We start from the raw sequence: 18,218 nt of genomic DNA on the forward strand, positions 1-18,218 counted from the left end.
CACGCGCGTTCTGCATTAGGAGAAGCTACGCAACATAAGCTTGGAAAGAGTGTTCGAATCAATTGTAGTGCAAGGGAGCATGGGACTATTGGAAAAAGTTGGGGTGTATTTACAAACATTTAGGGGGAAAAGAAGTGCTGTAAAGAGACGGGATAAGGAAGAGGAATAAGTGTTAATTTACCAAAACTGCTATGTTAACATCTATACGGAATGTAACGGATAGTGTAGTCTGTAGGGAATCACAGTTATGCAATAAGAATAGATGTAGTGCGCACAGCCGATGGCTCGCGCAGGAGATGAGCAATAAATACTTATACAATGTTTTTCCTACTTCCTAATAACATTCACTTCTGTAGACCCTTTTATGTAAAAATTAAATAATAATAATAATAAACCCTATCCGTCGGTCCGTTTATCTTTCCAACCTATAGAGCTGAGACTATGTTTACAAGATAAATATCGGACTCAGATCCTTCACGATGTTTTGGCCCCTCCTTCCACCTTCTCTACCTGACCTTTTACTTGATGTTATTCAGAATTGTTTTAGTATCTGGAGTGCCATCGTAACATAAAATTATTAATCTGGAATAAATTGAAAAAAAAAATTGGTAGTAACGCTGTGTTTCGAAAGAGTATAGAAAATAAGTTTAGGTATTCAATTCATTCATTACTCGCTCCAGAATAGTCTTCTTTTGACTTAATACACGCTTATCAACGTTTATAATTGAAATACTTTATTCCAAGCAAACAAGTATTTACAACTGATTAAATATATTGTTGTTTTTTTCGAGACATTCGAGACGAGACGAGACTTTTCAAAAGCCGTCCCGTCCCGTCTCGTGTCTCGTCTCGAAAACGAGACGAGACAGGCATTCCATCTCGTCCCGTCTCGAATTTCAAAAGGTTTTGTCCCGTCCCGTGAGCAACACTAATACGGGCGTGTTACGATATCCACAGGGCTTTTCGGCAGATTCATGCAGCGTAAATCCTTTGCATTGATATACACGGAACTTACTTATATTGCCGGATGATATAAAATATTAATGTTTCGAGAATATTTCTAAGCCTATTGTATCCACAAGGGCAAACAGGTCAGTAGAACAAAAAAAATTGTGAACGGAAGTCGTCCTTCAAAGTTATATGAATAGGCATACATGCACACACGTGCACACGCTCGTAAGAGTGATATATGCAGTATGCTGTGTTATAAATTTTCAGTACAGGTTTGATTGCTGTCAGGTGCGTGTGTTTCGTATTTTGCTGATACGAGCGTAAGTATGTATTTTAATTGTTAACAGTGTAGAATAACAGTATCGGAGGATTGTATTTATTTCTCTTAATTCTAATGCAATTGGTCTTGAAGAAAAGACACAACCAAAAACGAAAATGTGTATGCAAAAGCTCGCACGTCGTTCGGAGAAATATTTTGTGAAGTTTGATCATACATATTTTTTGTTATTTTGAAGAGAACCCAGCACAAGCGTATGTGTTCCGTGTACCCAAGATAGTTTGTGTAAAATATATTGTGCAAACGATAGTCGTTCCATAGGGATTCGCTAAGACGACGAAGTTCTGTATAGGTGAGCGTACCTTCACGAATTAGTTTATTTGTCAAGTGTAACCAAGTCTGTGTGAGTAACCATTCCACAAACAGTTTCGGATTATTAGGTGTTTCTTTATACGAGAAACCTTTTGTCGCAAAAATATATTTTGGTAGCGAAGTGTCAAAGGTGAGATCGTCTAAACGTCCGCGAAAATAGTCGTAGATCGAAATTGGCTTAGCCGTCTCGCTGTTTGCTATTTCCACGTCTGGTTCTATGCGAAAGGTTCCGTACGGTTTCAAATTTCGACATGAATTAACTGACAATTTTTCACGAAAGTGTAAATTTTATATTGCCGGACGACTTATTTTTTTACATTAATTATTTCTAAGCTTATGTAAATTCTCGCACGTCGCCTGAAGAAATATTTTGTAAAGTTTTATTATGCATATTTTTTGTTATTTTGAAGATATCCCAGCACAAATGTAAGTTTTCTCTAAATATTTGCTAAGAAGACGAAATTTTGTATAGATGAGCGTATCTTCTCAAATCAGTTTATTTGCCAAGTTAACCCAAGTTTGTGTAAGTAACCATTTCACAAAGAGTTACGTACACACACCTCAGTAGGATCGATAGTTGTCGTCAACGTAGCGAAGTGACAGCATCGGAGGAAAGTATTTCTCCCTTAATTCTAATAATTTGGTAAGTCTGGGAAATTGCAATTGTTCTTGTAGAAAAGACACAACCAAAAACGAAAATGTCTATGCAAATTCTCGCACGTCGTTATTTTCAAGAGAGCCCAGCACAAATGAATGTTTTCTCTGAGCCCAAAATAGTTTGTGTAAAATATATCGTCTCATACCCTTAGGTATGGGGGGATCTTTTGGGAATGTAGCTCATCCTTGATGGTAAAGCACTCTCTGCTCGTGGTGAGCTTGATGGTAAGGCGCTAGAGGTACTAAATTTACACACTTGAATGGCAACGCATGACACTTGAGTTTCACACCCCCTAAAGACTGGATCAGCATGGGTAATGTAAGGATATACCTGTCTCTGTACTCCAACTGAAGATCTGCTGGGAGAGGTTATGCTTGTGACTGTACGTAGAGTCTGACTTGCGACTCGCGTTAACACACTCTCCCTAGAACCTCCTCCTCTCTCTCTATTCAATCGTAACTTGCTCCTCAATAACTGAATTCGAACTGACCCCCGAACTCTCTGTCTCCCAGACATTTATTGCAATTCAATTTACTAAACAAATGCACAACCAGGACTGTAGCCTCTTCCTGGATTTCGTCCGTTTGCATGTTTATACCGTTGATGACCAGGAAGAGCTTCAGTGCTGTCTGACACTGCATTCCTGTGATGTTTCTGAATATTTCCTGATTGGAAAACGCTGGTTGAATGACTGGAAGTTGGAGTTCGTTGTCCATAATAATTAAAAGATACTACGGATCGTTACGATGTTCCTCTCCGGAAAAGAATTCTTTTTTGAATTCGTCTTTATGTCTGATCCAATCTTATAGGGGTACCGTTTATTATAAAATAAAAAATACCCAAAACATGAATATAATAAAGTAAAAACCATGAACCCATCCAAAGTGAATATACTATAAACCCACTGACACACAAGAACATATAACACAATGCATTATTTCTGCTGAATAAGTGAGTCGATCAGCGTGACATAACGTTACGCATGCATTTGTTGATGTAGAGACCTGACGTCACATGGTGCCGGCCGTCAAAACACACTCATTTAATACGTTACGTCAGAGCGTGACGAGCCTCTTGCGACACAAGATGTATTTGTCTACACGAGACAGTCATTGCACCGTTTGAAGGTAAGAGACTCGAAATTACATAATGAATTTGTGTTAACATTGAATGATAGATAACTAATAGCCTTCCTTCACCGTAAATAATGTGGAGCACTGAATAAGAAATAAATCGAAGCACTTGTATAACTACATAATTCGTTGCACCTGTGTTGCTAGTAAATTTTGGTTACTAGGGCCAACACGTATGCTAAATATTGCGAACTGACTTTATCGCACATAAATACAAGGGTTGGCAAAAAGTAATGGCAACACTGCTGTCCCGTGAAAGGGGTGAGTCACAGCGCCACAAATGTTTCGTGGCTGATAAAGGAATGTCAGACGAGGAAGTATAGTGAGTGGGAGCGATTGTATGTTATTCAGTCAAAAACAGCAGTGCTCTGAAGCAGAGGACGAGAGTGCAAGCGCCCTAACAATATGTTTAGGCAAGAAGAACAACGTCTCTAAGGCAGACGGTCAACGCAGCCTACTTCTGCACCTTCTTGCAACACCACCTTCGTCTCGCATTAAGAAGGAAGCGACGGCACGGTATCCCATCATCCTGCTTGACAATGCAAGGTGTCACACTGCGAACACTGTAACGGTGCTCCTGCATAACTGGTAGTGGGAGGTACTGGAACATCCGCAGTATTCAGGTATATGAGACCGTGTGATTACGACGTTTTTGCCAAAATGAAGGAACCATTAGGCGTGAAGCACTACGACACGCGCGAAGCCATCATACGTGCTATAGGGCGGTCACTGCGGGACATCGACAAAGATGGACGCGCTGACGGTGTACGACGCCTTCCATACGTGTGACAGAAGGTCGTAGAGATGAGGGGCGATTACATTGAAGGAATATAACACGTGCTCCTCTGCCAATACAGTCAAGTACCAATTATACCAGTGTTGCCATTACTTTCTATCCACCTTGTATAATCGTAGCACGTATCACTATAGTTTTCCTGTATTATTATTATCAATGGATCATCGTCTTTATTTTTATATTAACAATATATACTTATTCAACTCCGTCCTTTGATATGAAATATGTACACACTCATATTTAACATATGAATTAATAATTCACGTAGAAATAATATTTAAGCATCGCAATTGTTACATCTTTTGTCCATGCATATCAATGTTGTCTTTATTCTTCTATTAAAATTGTTCATTGATAATTCCATAAACATGCATTGAACACGCGCTGAGAGTGAAAAGTCCAACATCGTTGACCTCGATGTCGTTCACCTAAAGTACGATGAACAAATGAATCGTAACATTGTCCATTTAGGATAAACATCCTTTATTCCAGACACGATGTTCAGCTCAGATTGACTATACTTCGTGGAATTTTACTGTACCTGAGAGTACAGTGCCACTACGTGTCTGCCACACTGTACTTGTGTGGAATGTACTGATGAAAGTCAGGCAACCCGGATTGTACATTTCCTTCTGTCTGTCACTGTATGCACACTGAATGAACATCTTCCCTGTAGAGTTCTGTTGTTTGCGTTTCTCGTACTTGCACTTTGGGAAGGGACAATTCGGGGAAGTTCAAACTTAAGGGTAGAAAAGTGATTTCTTCTGGCAATGAGAGTTGTTCTGCACTGGAATATTGATAAATACACTTTTGCTGCTGAGTTTCTCATGTAACGACCAATGGAATGTGTGGTCGTATGTGTCCTCGGAATGGGAGAACTATGTTTCTGGAGGAATAATCACTAAGTGTACTGCTTGTTTTTGAGACGAACTTCGTGGGGTGGACCAATGATTTTACCCCTTTAATGAAAAAACTGGAACATTTGGTGTGAAAACTTCTTGTACTGATAACACTTCGTTGGGCGATTCTTCTTTTGAGGCTTTGTAAAGAAGAATAGACGTAAGTTCGTAGAGTTGTATATGACATGGAAGTGTGTCAAGTAATATGTATATTAGGAGTGTAGCATGACACTTTCGTGGAGGAATCATGTAGTTTACCCTCTGGAACATGTCTATGTTTGTAAAAAATTTTACTGCTGGACTTGTAGATTTTATTGAACATTTTGTTCGAGACGTAGCACGGCAATTTTGAGGGGCTGTGTAGATTCTCTGGAACGTGGCACGTCGTGGTGTACTTTACGAATTGCCTTAAAAAGGGGAGAGTTTCCTTGATCCCTTGTAGAGTAAAGCTGGAACATGTTTCAGCATTCTGGCTCCCAAGCTGGCGAATGCTGTCAGGATACTGGACGCGCTGCTAGTGGTTCCTGGTTCGACATTTTCCTTTCGGGTTTGGGAATGCCGAATTGTTTCCCTTGCGGCTGACACTGGCTGTTCGCTGGCCGACAGCTAATGCATTTCGAATTTGAGACAGGTTTAAGGTAAAGGCAATATTAGCGTAGATTTAAGATAGGAATTTTTTTCCGGGAAAGGATTATTTTGATCCAATCTTTTTGGTACAACACTCAAGAATAATATTTTGCCACTCATGATTTAAAAATGCCATTATCAATTGAAATATACTTAAAGTAGTAATAAACTCTTATATTATACCCATTAAAATATGACTAAAGCTAATTCCTAGTGGTAAAATATAAAAAGAAATATGATGAGAATAGCTTCGTGAAAGCTACCACGTTTATTCCAGAATCTAGAAAGAAAATAGGATATTGCTTATAAAGCAATCGGAAATTTAATTTATTTTTGTTGTCGTAAAGTACCAATGATATATGTCGTTATTCGATTAATTGAGTTTAATTCATTATTGCTTGTTCTGAATTACTATTTGAGGTGTGAGTTACTATTTGACAACATTCTAAGAATCTGGCAACCTGTTACAGCGTAAAGAATTTAGCCGTCATCATTTCTGCTTACGATAATTTTCCTGTTTCAAGTCTACATGTTTCCCTCGACTGGGGTTTTGCTGGCTGCTACCTGATCTCCATAACGGGAGAGGTGCGGAGGGGAAATTCTTACGTTAGCAAAATTCTTCGAGAGCGCAAGATATGTAAAGCCGTGTAACTGAACTCTGGCCGCTGCTGTGTTTCTCGGATGCCGTTGAAATGTACCCTTTGCGTCAATAATGTATTGCATGCATCTACATCAATGCCTATGTCCTTAACATGCTTCTGCGTTTAACTGACAATGACAATGAGGAAATTAGATTCGTTTGCGTATGTACGCCCAGTTTGTTTATCGATTACTTTTAAAATACATGACGATTTGCTGTAAAATACTGGTCGCTAGTAACTTTGCTTGAATGTATTGCTTATTCTAATTTACTTTTGATGAGAAAACCAGTCTCGTGAATTTAAAATGAAAATACCATATTACTATAAGGACATATGAAAACGTATTTAAAGCTAAACGAATAATGTTATTTTTCGCCTTGCGCTTATTTTCCCTACTGGTTACATGTACTTGTAGAAGCCTGTTTAAACTTTGCTGTGTAAAAAAATATATATTATTTTAGTCTCTTATGTTACTCATAGTGTGCAAGTGGTCGTAAAAATGTACTTAAATACAAAATTACACGGGAAACGATGCTTATTTAAAGTCGACCATCCAAAAAATAAAATAATCAATCTATAAATATGCCTTATATTATGCTAAAATCACTAAAAATTAAGAATCTATCATTATCTATATCCATTCTAACATATGCTTAGCATATTATTGTAGCAAAGCTTAAAACTAAAACCGTTGTGGTTTAACCATAATCATTCTGCGATAGCAAAATGGATTTCCAGGATTTTGGTCTAGACGCAATATCCGAAGGAAAATACTTGTTATTAGGGCGCAATAAAATTTTGACGTCGACGTATACATATTCATATAAAATAAATATTCTCAATAACTTGCGCTTGATACAAAACTTTGCAACCATAATTGTTTACCTTCTTCTGAGGTATCTCTAAAAAAAATTCTTGCTAGGCTAGTATTTTTATTACTGCTAAAAAGGTTTTGTGCCTAAAGCACATTATTAAATAATAAGTCTGCTCTTAACCTTTAATATTATTAGTGCCATGATTATTATAAATGAATATTATGTTACGCAAGTAAATTTGAAATTATTAGACCTGTTTAACATTAATAAATGCCGTAACGTGGTGCAAAAATTGCAATATTTATATTTTAAGATTTAAAACAATCTACATTTTAAAGTTTTTAACATTCGAAGCTATAACATGCCAAGGATAAATATTCAACTATCAAACAAAACAATATTTCGGACAGAAAAAAAAAATATAATAGCAAAAAAAATCTCGTTAATATGTGAGAAACGTCCACGCCGTGTAAAGTGCTCTCCTAATTCTCTTCTAGTTATCCATATTAAGTTGGCTTTGCCTAACTGTGGTGCTTAAAGCATAAGTATATGTATATGTGTACGGACTGTTTCACGTCACTACTGCTTATTTGTGTACGGACATTTCACGTCACTACAGCCTATTTATACATGTATTACTTCTCAACTAGAACTTTTAATTAATCGGGCGGTTTATACCCTAAATCACGGTACGCCAAATTGTACAGCGTGTCGAGGAATATAATTAGCGTTTCGTTTCTTTACATATTAACATGAATTTAAAATTGAGGAAATGTATTCGTAAGTTAAGGTAACATAAGGCAAGTGACTATCTCGTATAAACTTGACTATCTCCTTAATCTAAGCTCCCTTCATGAGGTGCTAGGAGATTTCAGTCATTAAGGATATAAATGAGTGGTCCTCGGGGCCTTATTCGTTCCCAAAACTATATATTTATAAAAATGTAATATCCTCGTTGAAATAATCTTAGCAGTTATAGTTCAAGCATTCTAAATCATTTACAAGTTACGATCAGTTTTAAACCAAATTTAAATTGAACTTTTAAGAAATTTCAATTAAAATAATAACAAAAACAAAATATTGACTCAGATAAGCATACTCTCTGCTATGACTCGTTAAACTGCACCATAGTGCCACTGGGTCAGAGTCAACATACTTTAATTTATTTTCCTCGTTCATAATATAACTTCAATATTCACGTTTTTAATTAATTAATATGTTAAGGGTAAGCCTAATCACAATCTGAGCAAAATGCACAGGAACGTTAGATATATTAAAAAAAAAATGTTTAAAATTTCTGTAGCTTACTGCATTATTTTAACCCTCATAAACAACGCTGTGATAATTTTCGTATCCAAAATCATAAAAATCATGATAAAAAAAATTCCTACCATTTACGTTCTAAAACAGCTGTAAATGCAAGAAACCATCGAATCTAAATGCCTTTTCTTCTACATTATTAAAATTCTGGGAATGTTAAAAATTTTCCCAGGGTGGGAATTCTGTCGTAGCCAGGGTACCGGATTCGCGAACGAACCACAGCGCTACCAGGAGCGGATTGATAGGGAAACGTCCACGGACGTTCCGGGGCCGGCCGTATCTTTGGCAAAATGGGCCTCCCTAAAGTCCAACATCGAACCTTCCGCAATGCGGAATGCCGGACGCTCCTGATACCAAATCGCCAGCCCGACGCGGATAACCGCGACGGAGCTAGGGCGCAGGTTCCTTCGCATTTTTACATTTTGCGGGTGACCGACCCTGACTTGAGGTCGATAGGTTTCATTTGATTCATCCTCGAGTTAGAACTCGACATCTCTCATTGTTTACTGCACTATTTTTCCCCGCTGGTACTTAATACTTATTATAAATCCGCGCGCAACTTTCCAGATTCCGTGCTTCAAAATGCATACTTTTGATATTAAAATAAAACTGATAAAACCTTGATTCTGATAATTTTTAGGTGTGGTTTCACTTTTCATGCTCTAAAATTGAAATTTTCATAAGTGAAATCCTACGTCTATCACCAATTTTCATCTCATTTCCGTAAAAATGGATGAAAGCCCTAAGCATCTCCATCCACGTCTCATACCCTTAGGTATGGGGGGGGATCTTTTGGGAATGTAGCTCACTAATCATCATTCATCCTTGATGGTAAAACACTCTCTGCTCGTTGTGAGCTTGATGGTGAGGCGCTAGAGGTACTAAATTTACACACTTGAATGGCAACGCATGACACTTGAGTTTCACACCCCCTAAAGACTGGATCAGCATGGGTAATGTAAGGATATACCTGTCTCTGTACTCCAACTGAAGATCTGCTGGGAGAGGTTATGCTTGTGACTGTACGTAGAGTCTGACTTGCGACTCGCGTTAACACACTCTCCCTAGAACCTCCTCCTCTCTCTCTATTCAATCGTAACTTGCTCCTCAATAACTGAATTAGAACTGACCCCGAACTCTCTGCCTCCCAGACATTTATTGCAATTCAATTTACTAAACAAATGCACAACCAGGACTGTAGCCTCTTCCTGGATTTCGTCCGTTTGCATGTTTATACCGTTGATGACCAGGAAGAGCTTCAGTGCTGTCTGACACTGCATTCCTGTGATGTTTCTGAATATTTCCTGATTGGAAAACGCTGGTTGAATGACTGGAAGTTGGAGTTCGTTGTCCATAATAATTAAAAGATACTACGGATCGTTACGATGTTCCTCTCCGGAAAAGAATTCTTTTTTGAATTCGTCTTTATGTCTGATCCAATCTTATAGGGGTACCGTTTATTATAAAATAAAAAATACCCAAAACATGAATATAATAAAGTAAAAACCATGAACCCATCCAAAGTGAATATACTATAAACCCACTGACACACAAGAACATATAACACAATGCATTATTTCTGCTGAATAAGTGAGTCGATCAGCGTGACATAACGTTACGCATGCATTTGTTGATGTAGAGACCTGACGTCACATGGTGCCGGCCGTCAAAACACACTCATTTAATACGTTACGTCAGAGCGTGACGAGCCTCTTGCGACACAAGATGTATTTGTCTACACGAGACAGTCATTGCACCGTTTGAAGGTAAGAGACTCGAAATTACATAATGAATTTGTGTTAACATTGAATGATAGATAACTAATAGCCTTCCTTCACCGTAAATAATGTGGAGCACTGAATAAGAAATAAATCGAAGCACTTGTATAACTACATAATTCGTTGCACCTGTGTTGCTAGTAAATTTTGGTTACTAGGGCCAACACGTATGCTAAATATTGCGAACTGACTTTATCGCACATAAATACAAGGGTTGGCAAAAAGTAATGGCAACACTGCTGTCCCGTGAAAGGGGTGAGTCACAGCGCCACAAATGTTTCGTGGCTGATAAAGGAATGTCAGACGAGGAAGTATAGTGAGTGGGAGCGATTGTATGTTATTCAGTCAAAAACAGCAGTGCTCTGAAGCAGAGGACGAGAGTGCAAGCGCCCTAACAATATGTTTAGGCAAGAAGAACAACGTCTCTAAGGCAGACGGTCAACGCAGCCTACTTCTGCACCTTCTTGCAACACCACCTTCGTCTCGCATTAAGAAGGAAGCGACGGCACGGTATCCCATCATCCTGCTTGACAATGCAAGGTGTCACACTGCGAACACTGTAACGGTGCTCCTGCATAACTGGTAGTGGGAGGTACTGGAACATCCGCAGTATTCAGGTATATGAGACCGTGTGATTACGACGTTTTTGCCAAAATGAAGGAACCATTAGGCGTGAAGCACTACGACACGCGCGAAGCCATCATACGTGCTATAGGGCGGTCACTGCGGGACATCGACAAAGATGGACGCGCTGACGGTGTACGACGCCTTCCATACGTGTGACAGAAGGTCGTAGAGATGAGGGGCGATTACATTGAAGGAATATAACACGTGCTCCTCTGCCAATACAGTCAAGTACCAATTATACCAGTGTTGCCATTACTTTCTATCCACCTTGTATAATCGTAGCACGTATCACTATAGTTTTCCTGTATTATTATTATCAATGGATCATCGTCTTTATTTTTATATTAACAATATATACTTATTCAACTCCGTCCTTTGATATGAAATATGTACACACTCATATTTAACATATGAATTAATAATTCACGTAGAAATAATATTTAAGCATCGCAATTGTTACATCTTTTGTCCATGCATATCAATGTTGTCTTTATTCTTCTATTAAAATTGTTCATTGATAATTCCATAAACATGCATTGAACACGCGCTGAGAGTGAAAAGTCCAACATCGTTGACCTCGATGTCGTTCACCTAAAGTACGATGAACAAATGAATCGTAACATTGTCCATTTAGGATAAACATCCTTTATTCCAGACACGATGTTCAGCTCAGATTGACTATACTTCGTGGAATTTTACTGTACCTGAGAGTACAGTGCCACTACGTGTCTGCCACACTGTACTTGTGTGGAATGTACTGATGAAAGTCAGGCAACCCGGATTGTACATTTCCTTCTGTCTGTCACTGTATGCACACTGAATGAACATCTTCCCTGTAGAGTTCTGTTGTTTGCGTTTCTCGTACTTGCACTTTGGGAAGGGACAATTCGGGGAAGTTCAAACTTAAGGGTAGAAAAGTGATTTCTTCTGGCAATGAGAGTTGTTCTGCACTGGAATATTGATAAATACACTTTTGCTGCTGAGTTTCTCATGTAACGACCAATGGAATGTGTGGTCGTATGTGTCCTCGGAATGGGAGAACTATGTTTCTGGAGGAATAATCACTAAGTGTACTGCTTGTTTTTGAGACGAACTTCGTGGGGTGGACCAATGATTTTACCCCTTTAATGAAAAAACTGGAACATTTGGTGTGAAAACTTCTTGTACTGATAACACTTCGTTGGGCGATTCTTCTTTTGAGGCTTTGTAAAGAAGAATAGACGTAAGTTCGTAGAGTTGTATATGACATGGAAGTGTGTCAAGTAATATGTATATTAGGAGTGTAGCATGACACTTTCGTGGAGGAATCATGTAGTTTACCCTCTGGAACATGTCTATGTTTGTAAAAAATTTTACTGCTGGACTTGTAGATTTTATTGAACATTTTGTTCGAGACGTAGCACGGCAATTTTGAGGGGCTGTGTAGATTCTCTGGAACGTGGCACGTCGTGGTGTACTTTACGAATTGCCTTAAAAAGGGGAGAGTTTCCTTGATCCCTTGTAGAGTAAAGCTGGAACATGTTTCAGCATTCTGGCTCCCAAGCTGGCGAATGCTGTCAGGATACTGGACGCGCTGCTAGTGGTTCCTGGTTCGACATTTTCCTTTCGGGTTTGGGAATGCCGAATTGTTTCCCTTGCGGCTGACACTGGCTGTTCGCTGGCCGACAGCTGATGCATTTCGAATTTGAGACAGGTTTAAGGTAAAGGCAATATTAGCGTAGATTTAAGATAGGAATTTTTTTCCGGGAAAGGATTATTTTGATCCAATCTTTTTGGTACAACACTCAAGAATAATATTTTGCCACTCATGATTTAAAAATGCCATTATCAATTGAAATATACTTAAAGTAGTAATAAACTCTTATATTATACCCATTAAAATATGACTAAAGCTAATTCCTAGTGGTAAAATATAAAAAGAAATATGATGAGAATAGCTTCGTGAAAGCTACCACGTTTATTCCAGAATCTAGAAAGAAAATAGGATATTGCTTATAAAGCAATCGGAAATTTAATTTATTTTTGTTGTCGTAAAGTACCAATGATATATGTCGTTATTCGATTAATTGAGTTTAATTCATTATTGCTTGTTCTGAATTACTATTTGAGGTGTGAGTTACTATTTGACAACATTCTAAGAATCTGGCAACCTGTTACAGCGTAAAGAATTTAGCCGTCATCATTTCTGCTTACGATAATTTTCCTGTTTCAAGTCTACATGTTTCCCTCGACTGGGGTTTTGCTGGCTGCTACCTGATCTCCATAACGGGAGAGGTGCGGAGGGGAAATTCTTACGTTAGCAAAATTCTTCGAGAGCGCAAGATATGTAAAGCCGTGTAACTGAACTCTGGCCGCTGCTGTGTTTCTCGGATGCCGTTGAAATGTACCCTTTGCGTCAATAATGTATTGCATGCATCTACATCAATGCCTATGTCCTTAACATGCTTCTGCGTTTAACTGACAATGACAATGAGGAAATTAGATTCGTTTGCGTATGTACGCCCAGTTTGTTTATCGATTACTTTTAAAATACATGACGATTTGCTGTAAAATACTGGTCGCTAGTAACTTTGCTTGAATGTATTGCTTATTCTAATTTACTTTTGATGAGAAAACCAGTCTCGTGAATTTAAAATGAAAATACCATATTACTATAAGGACATATGAAAACGTATTTAAAGCTAAACGAATAATGTTATTTTTCGCCTTGCGCTTATTTTCCCTACTGGTTACATGTACTTGTAGAAGCCTGTTTAAACTTTGCTGTGTAAAAAAAATATATATTATTTTAGTCTCTTATGTTACTCATAGTGTGCAAGTGGTCGTAAAAATGTACTTAAATACAAAATTACACGGGAAACGATGCTTATTTAAAGTCGACCATCCAAAAAATAAAATAATCAATCTATAAATATGCCTTATATTATGCTAAAATCACTAAAAATTAAGAATCTATCATTATCTATATCCATTCTAACATATGCTTAGCATATTATTGTAGCAAAGCTTAAAACTAAAACCGTTGTGGTTTAACCATAATCATTCTGCGATAGCAAAATGGATTTCCAGGATTTTGGTCTAGACCCAATATCCGAAGGAAAATACTTGTTATTAGGGCGCAATAAAATTTTGACGTCGACGTATACATATTCATATAAAATAAATATTCTCAATAACTTGCGCTTGATACAAAACTTTGCAACCATAATTGTTTACCTTCTTCTGAGGTATCTCTAAAAAAAATTCTTGCTAGGCTAGTATTTTTATTACTGCTAAAAAGGTTTTGTGCCTAAAGCACATTATTAAATAATAAGTCTGCTCTTAACCTTTAATATTATTAGTGCCATGATTATTATAAATGAATATTATGTTACGCAAGTAAATTTGAAATTATTAGACCTGTTTAACATTAATAAATGCCGTAACGTGGTGCAAAAATTGCAATATTTATATTTTAAGATTTAAAACAATCTACATTTTAAAGTTTTTAACATTCGAAGCTATAACATGCCAAGGATAAATATTCAACTATCAAACAAAACAATATTTCGGACAGAAAAAAAAAATATAATAGCAAAAAAAATCTCGTTAATATGTGAGAAACGTCCACGCCGTGTAAAGTGCTCTCCTAATTCTCTTCTAGTTATCCATATTAAGTTGGCTTTGCCTAACTGTGGTGCTTAAAGCATAAGTATATGTATATGTGTACGGACTGTTTCACGTCACTACTGCTTATTTGTGTACGGACATTTCACGTCACTACAGCCTATTTATACATGTATTACTTCTCAACTAGAACTTTTAATTAATCGGGCGGTTTATACCCTAAATCACGGTACGCCAAATTGTACAGCGTGTCGAGGAATATAATTAGCGTTTCGTTTCTTTACATATTAACATGAATTTAAAATTGAGGAAATGTATTCGTAAGTTAAGGTAACATAAGGCAAGTGACTATCTCGTATAAACTTGACTATCTCCTTAATCTAAGCTCCCTTCATGAGGTGCTAGGAGATTTCAGTCATTAAGGATATAAATGAGTGGTCCTCGGGGCCTTATTCGTTCCCAAAACTATATATTTATAAAAATGTAATATCCTCGTTGAAATAATCTTAGCAGTTATAGTTCAAGCATTCTAAATCATTTACAAGTTACGATCAGTTTTAAACCAAATTTAAATTGAACTTTTAAGAAATTTCAATTAAAATAATAACAAAAACAAAATATTGACTCAGATAAGCATACTCTCTGCTATGACTCGTTAAACTGCACCATAGTGCCACTGGGTCAGAGTCAACATACTTTAATTTATTTTCCTCGTTCATAATATAACTTCAATATTCACGTTTTTAATTAATTAATATGTTAAGGGTAAGCCTAATCACAATCTGAGCAAAATGCACAGGAACGTTAGATATATTAAAAAAAAAATGTTTAAAATTTCTGTAGCTTACTGCATTATTTTAACCCTCATAAACAACGCTGTGATAATTTTCGTATCCAAAATCATAAAAATCATGATAAAAAAAATTCCTACCATTTACGTTCTAAAACAGCTGTAAATGCAAGAAACCATCGAATCTAAATGCCTTTTCTTCTACATTATTAAAATTCTGGGAATGTTAAAAATTTTCCCAGGGTGGGAATTCTGTCGTAGCCAGGGTACCGGATTCGCGAACGAACCACAGCGCTACCAGGAGCGGATTGATAGGGAAACGTCCACGGACGTTCCGGGGCCGGCCGTATCTTTGGCAAAATGGGCCTCCCTAAAGTCCAACATCGAACCTTCCGCAATGCGGAATGCCGGACGCTCCTGATACCAAATCGCCAGCCCGACGCGGATAACCGCGACGGAGCTAGGGCGCAGGTTCCTTCGCATTTTTACATTTTGCGGGTGACCGACCCTGACTTGAGGTCGATAGGTTTCATTTGATTCATCCTCGAGTTAGAACTCGACATCTCTCATTGTTTACTGCACTATTTTTCCCCGCTGGTACTTAATACTTATTATAAATCCGCGCGCAACTTTCCAGATTCCGTGCTTCAAAATGCATACTTTTGATATTAAAATAAAACTGATAAAACCTTGATTCTGATAATTTTTAGGTGTGGTTTCACTTTTCATGCTCTAAAATTGAAATTTTCATAAGTGAAATCCTACGTCTATCACCAATTTTCATCTCATTTCCGTAAAAATGGATGAAAGCCCTAAGCATCTCCATCCACGTCTCATACCCTTAGGTATGGGGGGGGGATCTTTTGGGAATGTAGCTCACTAATCATCATTCATCCTTGATGGTAAAACACTCTCTGCTCGTTGTGAGCTTGATGGTGAGGCGCTAGAGGTACTAAATTTACACACTTGAATGGCAACGCATGACACTTGAGTTTCACACCCCCTAAAGACTGGATCAGCATGGGTAATGTAAGGATATACCTGTCTCTGTACTCCAACTGAAGATCTGCTGGGAGAGGTTATGCTTGTGACTGTACGTAGAGTCTGACTTGCGACTCGCGTTAACACACTCTCCCTAGAACCTCCTCCTCTCTCTCTATTCAATCGTAACTTGCTCCTCAATAACTGAATTAGAACTGACCCCGAACTCTCTGCCTCCCAGACATTTATTGCAATTCAATTTACTAAACAAATGCACAACCAGGACTGTAGCCTCTTCCTGGATTTCGTCCGTTTGCATGTTTATACCGTTGATGACCAGGAAGAGCTTCAGTGCTGTCTGACACTGCATTCCTGTGATGTTTCTGAATATTTCCTGATTGGAAAACGCTGGTTGAATGACTGGAAGTTGGAGTTCGTTGTCCATAATAATTAAAAGATACTACGGATCGTTACGATGTTCCTCTCCGGAAAAGAATTCTTTTTTGAATTCGTCTTTATGTCTGATCCAATCTTATAGGGGTACCGTTTATTATAAAATAAAAAATACCCAAAACATGAATATAATAAAGTAAAAACCATGAACCCATCCAAAGTGAATATACTATAAACCCACTGACACACAAGAACATATAACACAATGCATTATTTCTGCTGAATAAGTGAGTCGATCAGCGTGACATAACGTTACGCATGCATTTGTTGATGTAGAGACCTGACGTCACATGGTGCCGGCCGTCAAAACACACTCATTTAATACGTTACGTCAGAGCGTGACGAGCCTCTTGCGACACAAGATGTATTTGTCTACACGAGACAGTCATTGCACCGTTTGAAGGTAAGAGACTCGAAATTACATAATGAATTTGTGTTAACATTGAATGATAGATAACTAATAGCCTTCCTTCACCGTAAATAATGTGGAGCACTGAATAAGAAATAAATCGAAGCACTTGTATAACTACATAATTCGTTGCACCTGTGTTGCTAGTAAATTTTGGTTACTAGGGCCAACACGTATGCTAAATATTGCGAACTGACTTTATCGCACATAAATACAAGGGTTGGCAAAAAGTAATGGCAACACTGCTGTCCCGTGAAAGGGGTGAGTCACAGCGCCACAAATGTTTCGTGGCTGATAAAGGAATGTCAGACGAGGAAGTACAGTGAGTGGGAGCGATTGTATGTTATTCAGTCAAAAACAGCAGTGCTCTGAAGCAGAGGACGAGAGTGCAAGCGCCCTAACAATATGTTTAGGCAAGAAGAACAACGTCTCTAAGGCAGACGGTCAACGCAGCCTACTTCTGCACCTTCTTGCAACACCACCTTCGTCTCGCATTAAGAAGGAAGCGACGGCACGGTATCCCATCATCCTGCTTGACAATGCAAGGTGTCACACTGCGAACACTGTAACGGTGCTCCTGCATAACTGGTAGTGGGAGGTACTGGAACATCCGCAGTATTCAGGTATATGAGACCGTGTGATTACGACGTTTTTGCCAAAATGAAGGAACCATTAGGCGTGAAGCACTACGACACGCGCGAAGCCATCATACGTGCTATAGGGCGGTCACTGCGGGACATCGACAAAGATGGACGCGCTGACGGTGTACGACGCCTTCCATACGTGTGACAGAAGGTCGTAGAGATGAGGGGCGATTACATTGAAGGAATATAACACGTGCTCCTCTGCCAATACAGTCAAGTACCAATTATACCAGTGTTGCCATTACTTTCTATCCACCTTGTATAATCGTAGCACGTATCACTATAGTTTTCCTGTATTATTATTATCAATGGATCATCGTCTTTATTTTTATATTAACAATATATACTTATTCAACTCCGTCCTTTGATATGAAATATGTACACACTCATATTTAACATATGAATTAATAATTCACGTAGAAATAATATTTAAGCATCGCA

At 38.1% G+C, this 18,218-nt stretch overlaps 1 protein-coding gene across 4 annotated transcripts in view; it reads left to right on the top strand.

Moving 5' to 3' along the window:
* Positions 1-1,177: 1,177 nt before the first annotated feature.
* The window catches only part of LOC146005387 (hemolymph lipopolysaccharide-binding protein-like), a 102,518-nt gene continuing 85,477 nt past the window's right edge, over positions 1,178-18,218 (top strand). The window contains exon 1 of one of the 4 annotated variants that reach the window (XM_083144610.1): positions 1,178-1,271. The gene's annotated coding sequence lies outside the window, so the exon portion shown is untranslated. Of the gene's footprint in view, positions 1,276-18,218 lie in introns of all 4 variants that reach the window. The other 3 variants (XM_083144611.1, XM_083144618.1, XM_083144614.1) reach the window with 3 other exon arrangements.

This window comes from Lepisma saccharinum, chromosome 23 (assembly GCF_977018435.1).
Source record: "Lepisma saccharinum chromosome 23, izLepSacc3.1, whole genome shotgun sequence".
Lineage (NCBI taxonomy): Eukaryota > Metazoa > Arthropoda > Insecta > Zygentoma > Lepismatidae > Lepisma > Lepisma saccharinum.